Source organism: Juglans microcarpa x Juglans regia, chromosome 8S (assembly GCF_004785595.1).
Source record: "Juglans microcarpa x Juglans regia isolate MS1-56 chromosome 8S, Jm3101_v1.0, whole genome shotgun sequence".
Taxonomy (NCBI): Eukaryota; Viridiplantae; Streptophyta; class Magnoliopsida; order Fagales; family Juglandaceae; genus Juglans; species Juglans microcarpa x Juglans regia.
In genome coordinates this window covers 2,868,579-2,880,004 of record NC_054609.1, presented here as the reverse complement: position 1 = coordinate 2,880,004, position 11,426 = coordinate 2,868,579, and the positions used below count along the sequence as shown (strand labels likewise).

The following is an 11,426-nucleotide window of genomic DNA, read 5'->3' as shown; positions in this document are numbered from 1 at the left end:
AGAGTCCCAATTCAGGATAGTGGAAACCGAGGTCATTGCCCTGCAACGCCAGGTGGAAGCTGTAGCTCAATAGATGTCCTTGCTCACGTCTGAACTGTGAAAGAAGAATCAATATCAGCAAGGAGAATAATCAGGTAATCTCAATCCAAACTCAGAACAAGCTCTGGTAAACATGGGAGAGGTACATACCAAATCCATTAGGCTGGACTTTCCAGTTTTTAGTGGAGAAGATCCTGAAGGGTAGTTATACAAGGTAAAATACTTATTTACCTTTCACAACACTTTACCTCAACATAGGTTACGCCTGGTTTCTTTCTATATGGAGAACAAAACCCTCACATGGTTTCAAGACTTGGATGAATCGGGGGGGATTGGTGGATTGGGAGTGTTTTGTGAAGGCCCTACTCACTAGATTTAGGCCTAACTGCTATGACAACCCCATAGAGGCCCTCACACGCCTCAAACAGATCGGTTCTGTTGAGGATTATAAAACTCAATTTCAAAATATCTCCAACAAGCTTAGGGGATTATCGGACTAATACAAATTGAGTTGTTTTCTGAGTGGCCTCAAAGACGAAATTAGACTACCCGTAAGAATGTTTCACCCCACAACCTTATCTCAGCCTACAACATAGCTAGAATCCAAGAGGAACATGTTAGCCTTACCAAAAAAAGGAAACAAAGGAACCTTTATACATCCCACTAAAACTGCCATCCTTAAAATCCCAAATAGACCACCAGATTATCCCAAATAGGAGAGAGAGGAACGATAAGAAGAGATTTCAATCTAGGAGAGAGGAAGATAGCTAAGAGTGAGGTTATGTACTTTTGTTTTTCCTCCATTTGTTTTCACCTTTCTTTCTTCTTTTTTTTAAATAATATAAGAGTTGACAAGGTGAAACAACACGTCAGCGGCGTGCACAGTGCCTCCGCACTTGTGCCTGTATGTAGCTGAACTGGTTTGCACATATTCCGCTTATTTATACATTACATCGGTGTCCTACTTGTCATTACTTATTATAGGTTTAAGATAATTAAATATTAAAATAATCATCTTTTTTAACCTCCTCTAATACTTCTTATAAATATAATATAAATAACTAAATCTATTTCTTTTCATTAATACAAATTTTTAGAATAAGGGATGAGTTTATTAGAGCACAAATATTGAGTTACAATTTTGACTGTATACTCTTATCTTATTTAAAGAAGTATTGAGTTAATATTGAATTAATATTAATTATTAATGGAATATTAAGTATTGAATTAAATATTTTTATTCACTTGATGGAATATTAATATTCAATAATAATATTGAATTAATATTAAGTATTGAATTAACATTAAATATTAATGGAATATTAAGTATTGAATTAACATTAAATATTAATTTAAATAAAATTAATATTCTATTTATTTAATTAAGTATTGAGTTAAATAAGCTAATACGTAGGATCAATATCCATGTCAGCTAATTGAAACTGACATACTATGCAACCCTCTTTTAATTTTTGTAAAAGGATATTGATCGCGGTCTTGAATTGCAAAAACACGAAAAATCATACATTAAATTTATGAAATTAAGTTGAAAATTGAGGTTCCAAACTATAAAAGGACGGAGCTACAGCTACCGATAAAAGATACTGAAATCGGTGCCAGTAGTGTTAAATTCTTTTTAAATCATTTTTGTTAGTATTTTAATAAAAATACTAAGAAATAAATTTTGTCGGTACACGCATTTTGTTGGTAGGAGTATATATCATTTTCCATTATAAAAATATAAAAATTCAGATACTTACTTGTTAATTAATTAACCCTAAAACACAGTGATATAAATAACAGATATCAAACACAAGTAGCTTCGGCCGGCAGTAGGAAACTTCTCCTGGCTTTTCTTTGCCCATTAATTGGATATCAAGCCTAAGCTTCAAAGCCTTCGCCCCACTCCCATTTTCTGTATTTGCTTTACTTTTATCTGTAAAAGATGAGGTAATTGGTTCTAAAATGGCTGATATGATTCTCACCAGATCGAGAGAAGATGCACTTGAGAATTACAAAACACATTAAATTTATATAAATTAACTATATCGTCACGAGTGCCTGGGCAAGGTTTGTTGTGTAAGGAATGAAGTAACAAGAATAACGGTCATGAAGAAAAGGGAAAAAGGAATTGAGAGTTAACGAAACGGTGAATTTTTTAAATAAGAAGGGGAAGAGTTTATGTTTTGGAGTGTGCGTTTTGGTGGGAATTAAGGGTCATTAATGAAACGGTTCGTTTTGTAATAAGAATAGGAACTTGGTTGTGTAACACCTCGTATTTTAATATATTTTTATTGAATGATTTATTATTATTAATTCAAAAATTTATTCTCTTATTTTAAAATTATCGGATATTTTTAAATGGTTTATTTTATGATCTTTAAATTGTGAAAATTAATTTGTAATATTTTCTTAATATTTATTATTGTGATGCATTTAAATTGTTCTTTATTTTAAATTAATTGATTATTAGATTTAATTATTTTATCTTCATTTTATCATTACGTTTAAATTATTTTATTTAACTTATTGTTTTGAAATTATTTTCATTGGATCATTTTTGTGACCCAAGATGTGAGGATTGGACCTCATTTCTTTCCTCTTACTTTTCTTTTTCTCTTTTTCTTTTCCCTTTCTTTTCTTTCTCCCCTTTTCTTGTTTCTTTCCTCTGCTTTTCCCCCAGCGCGCGCGACAACCTCTCTCCTCTTCCCCGTGCATCCGCATCGCCTCTCCCAGCCCACCGTCGCCGCGCCGCCGTGGCCTTCACTGCCCACCACCACAACTTCCCCTCCCGCCGGTCATCATCCCCCACCAAGCTCGGCCCCTATCTCACTGGCGTTCTCCTCCACGCACGGCTTAAAGTCGCTGCGTTCCTTGAGCCCGCGCGCCTCCGTCGCGCCACCTCCAGCCACCATTTCTTCATCACTCCATCCTCAACCTCATAGCAACCCAATGAACCCAACCCTAGCTCCGATCCGTCACCGGTGAAGCACATCCAACCCCATTTTCGATTTGGGTATTTTTGGTTTTCAACCACCCTTTGTGCCGCCACCCACGACCAACCACCACCACCACTAGTTTCACCGACATCCCTAAACCCTATCCTATCAATTTCGGGTCTTGGTTTGTCTCCGTTCAAAAATGGGTATTTGAGACCCACGGCCACAGTGCATTTTGCACTATTCTGCAGATGTGTTGCCACTTCTTGCAGCTCCGTGATCTTTCAGAAATTATAATATAGCGCTGTAAGTATTTTTCCAAAGAACTATCGTGATTTAAATATATTTTTACACTAACTCATATTACTATGATCTGGTTGGACATGCCGAACTGAGTCCGATGAGTTCAGGAGTCGGATGGATTATGGACGGAGTTGTTGTATCTTTGGTTTGAATTGTTGGTTGTTGGTATGTGTTGTTCATGTACATGGCATATTGCACGCATGATCATATTTGTAAATGAAACTGGATTTTCGTGTACATACATTCATGTTCATGTGTTCATTGAAAACTGGATTTTCAGGCGTTTATTTGAAAATTGAATTTTCATGTGAAATGATTCTAAGTGTATTTGAAACGACTGGATTGATTGGTTTGAGAAAAAGGAAAAGAGACTGTAGAGATGGTGGTAGAGTCCCACCTGGGATTCCCGCCTACGGTGCACGCGGTAAGGATGGTGGTAAGCAGGGATGGTGGTTGTGTCCCGCTTGTGATTCCCGCCTATGGTGCACGTGGTAGGGATGGAGGTATAGTCCCGCCTGTGATTCCCGCCTACAGTGTCATGATAAGTATTTATTGTGTAGAAAGGAACTGTAGGGATAGTGGTAAGCAGGGATGGTGGTAGAGTCTCGCCTGTGATTCCCGCTTACGGTGCACGTGGTAGGGATGGTGGTAAGCAGGGATGGTGGTTGTGTCCCACCTGTGATTCCCCCTACAGTGCACGCGGTAGGGATGATGGTAAGCAGAGACGGTGGTAGAGTCCCGCCTGTGATTCCCGCCTACAGTGTCCGATAAATGGTTTGTTTTGCGTGAATCATTTTTCTAGGAAAATGATAGACTATATTTTTGGGCCAAAATAGAATTTTGGCGTGTGTTGGAAATAACCATTTTTCTGGAAAAAATGGTATTTTATGGCTAAGTGTATTTTGTCATATGAATGCATGTTGGTTGCATTAATATGTTTTTATCTCGAGAGTTGTTTGGTTTATACTTACTTGTAGTACCATTTTATGTTATCGCAGATTTTGATGCAGATGTGGATGACGAGCCTTAAGCTTGGCTCTGTTGGCGGAGTGATCTGGGATTACTCCTGTTTATCGAGATTCGCTTTATCAATTATTTATGTATTTGTCTTGTAATATATTTTGGGATGACTGTATAACTTTTTAAGGATAATTTATTTTGAATATTTGTATTTAAAATTCTGGTACTTAATTGACTTATTTATAATATCCGCTGCGACTTTTATTGTGCACTTTTGCATGTTGCACACACTTGAGCACATTTCGTTGGGATGCGTGACCGTGCTGTCGTCATCCTGACGTCACGATTCCCGTGTGTTTTGTACGTGAGAGTCAGGGCGTCACAGGTTGCATTTTGTAATTCAAATCAAATTTTGTGCAAATCAAATTTACAGTGATACTGATTTGTGAATTGATTTTGCAGGAAAGACAGATCATGAACACATTGGTCTATAGGTCCAGATGTTAAATTAGGAAGTAGGTGTTCCTGCTGATGTGGAGGTGAGAATGAGGGGAAGCCTTCTACTATGTCGAGGAAAGACATGTGGATTCAAAGAAGGAAGTGGAATAGATGGATTCGAAGAAGGTCTGTAGCCAAGAGTTAGGATGAAGGATTCGAAGAAGGCAGAGTTAGGGTTTGGGAGAGAAGAGCAAAAATCGTTGAGAGGAGAGAAGAAGACTGAAATATTCAAATTTTGTTTCTTTAATATTTAAAATTCATGCCACATGGGCATTCCACGTCAAGCGGGTGGTAAAAGAGGTGGGAGTAGCATCTCATTCCAAAATTCTTATTTTATCTCATCTCATTCTATCTCCTTCCCAAACATAATTCAAATACAAACATCTTCAAACTAATCATTACAATTTTTTTTAAACTAATCATCGCAACTTCCCAAACTTTCAAACAAAAAATAAAAAATAATTCAACTTTTTTAAATCTCCAAACAAAAAGAATATTATAAAACTATATTCTAAAAATATTTTAATTTTATAATATTTTTTATTCAACTTTTTCTCTCTCCTTTCGTAAAATCCAAAAAATACTTGAGTCAAACTATCTCATTATTATTCACAAATTATCTCACTACTATTCACAAAATTTGCATCTCATCTCACTCTCCAAACGAGCCCTTTAACGTGTGTTGTTCTTGGACCGTGCTACGAGGACAAAGCGAATTTATCGAGAAAGTCAACAATAAGTGTAAATGTATTTTTTTCCCCTTTTTCAATCTTTTTTTTATATATCTTTAAAAAAAAATTTAAAAATATTAATTTACTAATAGTCACTTATTTAATCATTAAATAAAAATAAATAAAAAATTCAATCGATCACTTTTATCAGTCACTTCTATCAGTTCAACTCGCATTTTCCATTGTTCTTTCTCTTGTCACTTTTACAAAGACTTCTAAATCTGAAAAGTAAGGGAAAAAAAAAAAAAGAAATAAGGACTTGGTGATTAGAAAGTAAGGGTGAAACTAACTTGTTTTTTAGGGGATGCTACCGGCCGATGAAGGGGGGATAAAACTGGTCAGCATAGTTTCAGCTAGTTACCATCGATTCCCCTTTGTTTACACTTCAGAAAACTATTAAAGAATTTCACAACAAAATCATTACAAAAACTAGAAAAATTAAAAGAACCCCATCAACAACTCTCACAACAAACATCATAACAAAATTATTACACAACAAAATCATTCCAAGAATCTCATTAACAAACCTCAAATGAATTAGAGATGTGAGAGTCAGTGAGTGAGAGAGAGAGAGAGAGAGAGGAAATATTGCAAGTTTGAAATAGTGCAAATGGATGGAGGGAGAGAGGAACGACAATGGAACAAGAACTCCATCAACAAATCTTAAATGGATCAAAGGCATCATGTAGAGAGAGAGAGAGAGAGAGAGATGAGAGGGAGATGAAAGAATCTGAAAGGGAGGGGGTAGAGAGAGAGAGAGAGATAAGAGAGTTCTCACAAGGAAGAACGGCGCACTGAGGAGAAGCGGTGGCTCGAGGGCTAAGGGCTGAAGCTCTAGTCCAAAAAAGTGTTGTTTGGTGTGATAAATCAAACGACGTCGTTTCATATATATTTTTTTCAAAACAGTGGGTATAAAATGATGCTGTTTAAATCTCTTAAGTGAAACGACATAATTTTATCGGGACCAAATCTTCCAAGGTTGGTTTCTTGTATTTTTTATCGTCATTCGACCAGTTTTCCACTAGTTCTAGCTGATTTTGGACTCCGATGGTCGGTTCCCTTCGACGATAGTCAGTCTCATCGGTGATGGTTATAAATTAGTAGAGAGGAGAATAGAGAAAGGCAAAATGCTAAATTTCAAGGCTTGCAGGGCTTTAAAAAAAATTTCAACTACGAGGGAATGATGTGACTTCACAACAATCGACCTTGGTGCTGGTAAAAAGGTAAATGATTTGACTTCATATCAAGATGCACTTGAATTTCAATATTCATGGTTATCGAAGAAAAATTATAAGTACTATGCATTTTTCATATTCTACAACTGTGCAAATATAACTCCCTCTCTAGTGGCACCAATTAAACTTAATTAAGGGGGTCTATTTAATAATAATATCCAAGGATTTAATTGAAGGACTGATTTGTTAAAAAATAATAATAATTTAAGGATTGATCACTATTAAGGATATTGACATAAATCACAATTCAATCACAAATGAATCTTCTCAACTGAAATCTGTGTGAATATTCTGCAATTAGTATTGAGAAAATCATGCTTATATGTTTCTATATTTAACATTATGTAACAGCTGTATATTCTAAGTCATAAAGGTTATATATTTCCTAAGATAGAATTTTAGACTTGTATAAAAACACTCTATAGAGAATCAATGAAAGTGTGTAAAAAGTTTCCATTGAAATTATTCGTGCAGTGTTTTATTCTTTATATGGTATCAGAAGACCCATCCTCCACTGAGATCCCGATCCTCAATTAAAATATGTCTAAACTAAACACTCAGCCTTCCTCCTCCAACGAAAGACCCCTTGTTGTTTTTTAATATCACAACCCAGATTAATGAGAAACTTACACCCTTAACCTTCCCATAATGGCGTGCTCAATTTGAAACACTTCTCATTAGATACGACCTTATGGATTATGTCAATGGTGTGTCTCAGTGCCCATCTTACGATGACATTTCCTCATCTTCCAACGAAAAAATACACTGAGTTAGGCAAGACAAGCTTATTCTCAGTGCTATTCTTGCATTCACATCCACCACTATAACACCACTCATTGCTACAGCCACAACCTCTCATGAGGCATGGAAGAAATTGAACAACATGTATGCAAGCCGATCTCACACAAGAGCAATGCAATTCAAGGAAGAACTCATCTTGATCCAGTGAGGGAATCGATCGATTCCAGATTATCTACACGATGTCAAAACCTTGGCTAATGAGATCACACTCATCAAATAGTTTCTATTGAAATTATTCGTGCAGTGTTTTATTCTTTATAATCACTACCTTAAAAAAGGAAGAAAAAAATACAAGAAAGAAAGAAAGGCTTTAATGAAACATCAGAGTATAATAGCTATACAAGCAATTTCTCAATGACTATAAAATAATGTATCATGTAACCTTGAATTTATATTGTAACGTAAAATAATTTATAAAATTAACATCATATTTACGTAAATAAATTTAGATTGTAAAAAAATTATGCATGTATCATTAATCTCTTAAAAACATTTCTTTTTAGAAGAAGACACAAGCTTCCAAAATACTTGGCCTAAAGAATCAACTATGGTGGACATCGATTCAAGGAGATTGAAAAATAATCTGCATTTTTCCATACACAGTTACGGGTTGTCTTGTATACATGCATGGATTATCTTATCCATACTCAAATTATCGTGACAGCTTGCTCACTTTACTCCTGCATTTGTCAAACATATCCATGTACTTATAGATAAGTATGAATGATAGTCAAGGCAAATGTCCTAAACTTGCGCGCGTGTGTTTGATTGCATGATGATCTGCAGAGCTTGATAGTCGGTCACCAATCGATTGTTGACTTGAGATGGATGGCTTGATTTGTTCAGTTTGATTGTCATGAACAGTTTTATCGCTTACATCGATCTATTCATTATCTATCTATATATAAGTCTAGTCCACTTTGTAGCAAAATTCTCGTGCAAGGACGTTAATCGGTCACAGTCGCGAAAGAAACCCGTCTGTAATTCCAGCAGGACCGTCAATAATTCATTCAAACACAAATTCGAATTCCAAAACATTTATGTAAGAAAATTCCACGGTTGCTGCAAAAGGTCTTCCACATAATGACAAAACAAATTAAATGGCAATTAAAGTCTCGAGTCTTGAAGCTGGAGCCAGCCTTATAAATCACTCTTTCGCGAAAAAGACAGCAATTAAAAATGGTGACTAGCAATAAATTATAAACAGCACAATTAGCAATTTATATCATAACTCTCTGCTATAAATGAAGGATAGTGATTAGGTTACTTTATTATTATCTATTTATTATTTATATATATTTAATTTTTTTTTATTTTTTTTTATTTCTTTTTAAACATTTTTTTAGCACCCTTAATTATTAAAAAAATATATTATTTTACTTATAATTATTTTTTTAACTATTAAATAAAATAAAAATTTTAAAAAAAATTAAATACAAAAATAATAATAAATAAATAGTAAAAAAGTAATAACTTTATCATTTTCTATAAATTAAATGCATTTTAATAAAGGGGAATGAAATTTAAACAAATATTTTTTAACTTTTATTTCTAGCATCATTTCAATAAAAGATTATTATTTTTGAATTCATGATAAGAATCAAATTCAAATAAAAAACTTAAATAAATTCAAAATGCAGTAATATAATTATATATTATTGAAGAGCTATGTAAAAGTTGAAAAATCGTCTACATGATTTTTCGTTTTGCGAAAGTTACAGGCGGTTTGGATGGGAGCCAACTCTCCGTATAAACCATCTCAACTATTCTGTATCTAAGTCCATTATTGGGATAAAATAAGATAAGTTAATATATTTTATGAACAGAAGTAAGATTATTCAGTGATTCTAACTTCGACTCTGATTTTAATTTCAATTTTGATATTTTACATATTTTATAAAAATATATATATTTTTTTATATATTAATTATATATATATTTTATATAACTATAACTTTATAGTTAATTAATTTCAATAATATATTCATATGAATAAATTATTATAAAATAATATATTTAGACGATAATATAAATAGATTATATTCACTAACAATAGTTTAATATATCTAAACACCATACTATTATGAGTACAAAAAAAAAATACCATATTATTAACAATTACTACTATTTAACACTAATATGTAATAATATGTAATATTAATTATATAATAACTAATATATAATAACATTTAATACTAATATATATACATTAATATATAATAAAATATAATATTAATGTATAATAATATTAATCTGTATAATGATTTATTTTTTTAATTTTAGTAATGTTTTAATAAAATTGAAATTGAAAAAATATATTTTTAAAAAAATTAAAATTTGGAAGTCCAAATTCGAAGAATTTAAGATTTTCAAATTAAAGTTTCAAATAGATTAATATAGAGCTCAATAAAAAAATTCAAATCTAACCTCGTTCTGAAAAATTAGAGTCGAAATCAAAATCGAATCAGAGGATATACGAATCGAAATCAGAGTGGGAATCAAAATAGGACATTTCGATTATGACATTATCGCTGCTCAGCCCTAATGGTAGCTAAAGCCTAGTACCGGTGATGCTATTTATTAAACTCTGGTAGTTGAAGGCATGAATACAGGAATTTATGACAGGCAGTTGGATTAGGTAAAAAAAAGAGTTGTTTAGATTTATAAATGAATTAAGGTAATTTGTAGATAATAGAATAAAAATTAAATTATTTATTATATTTTATGTGAGAATATAAAAAAATTATTTTAAAATTTAAAAAAATTAAATTATTTATTATAATTTATATTTAAATTTAAAAAATTATAATAATAAAATGAGATAAATTGAAATGAATTTTAAATATAAAAGACGCCTAAGAGTATTAGTAGTGGTTTATGTATCTTCATATGAAAGAAAACTTACACATTGATTTATGCATCTTTGAACTAAATAATAATAAAATATTATTTTTTTATTTTTTATTTGTTTCCTAATTTGTTTTATTTATATTTTATAATTAACATCTATTTTGTATTATCAACTTAATGTAAATTTTATATATCAAAATTATCTTAATATAAATTCTACAAAATTGATTTTAATGGATAGAAGAGAGAAAAAAATAAAAAAATAATATTTGAAGAATGAATAGTGCTTCTTCAAGTTTAAAAAAATATTATTTATAGTTATATAAAAATTTAGAGATATATAAGTTAATATAGATAAATTTAAAGATATATTTTTTAAATTTAAATAAGAAGATAAAAGATAGAGAAACGACTATTATATTTTTCGTTTGTTTTCAGGAAACATCTCATCTCATCTCATCTCATCTCACTTCATCATTATAACTTTCTCAAATTCTTACACAAAATAAAATAAATAATTCAATTTTTTTAAATCTCAAAATAAAAATAATATTAAAAAATATATTCTAACAATATTTTATTCAACTTTTTAATTTTAATCTCATCTCATCTCATCTCTGAAAATAAACGAGCCCTAATGCTCTACCGCAGTTGATCACGTGGTTTAGCTGTTTCTTTGGATATGAAAACCTCTTTGAGATTTTTATAACCATCGAGAAATTGTACTCTGATGTTTCCTTAAGGAAAATTTTGACAGCGTCACAGCTCCAAGGTTGGTTGTCGTGAAGTCACATCATTCACTCTTTAATGTATATTTTTTCTTTTAAAAGTAGCTATATATAGAGATTATTCGCCTAGTTTGATTTAAATATAATTATCTCATATAAGTATTATAATTTTTTAAATATTTATATAAAATATAATAAATAATTTAATTTTTTTAAAATATTAAAATAAAAATAATATTTTAATAATATTCTTTTAAACTTTTAATTTTTATCTCATTTAATTTTATCTCATCTATAGATCTAAATTGATATGATCCTTTATATGGTAATTAGATGTATTTT

At 31.6% G+C, this 11,426-nt stretch overlaps 1 protein-coding gene across 1 annotated transcript in view; it reads left to right on the top strand.

Moving 5' to 3' along the window:
* Nucleotides 1–11,426, top strand: part of LOC121244488 — a 39,537-nt gene that overhangs the window by 18,801 nt on the left and 9,310 nt on the right. The gene's annotated exons all lie outside the window — the stretch shown is intronic.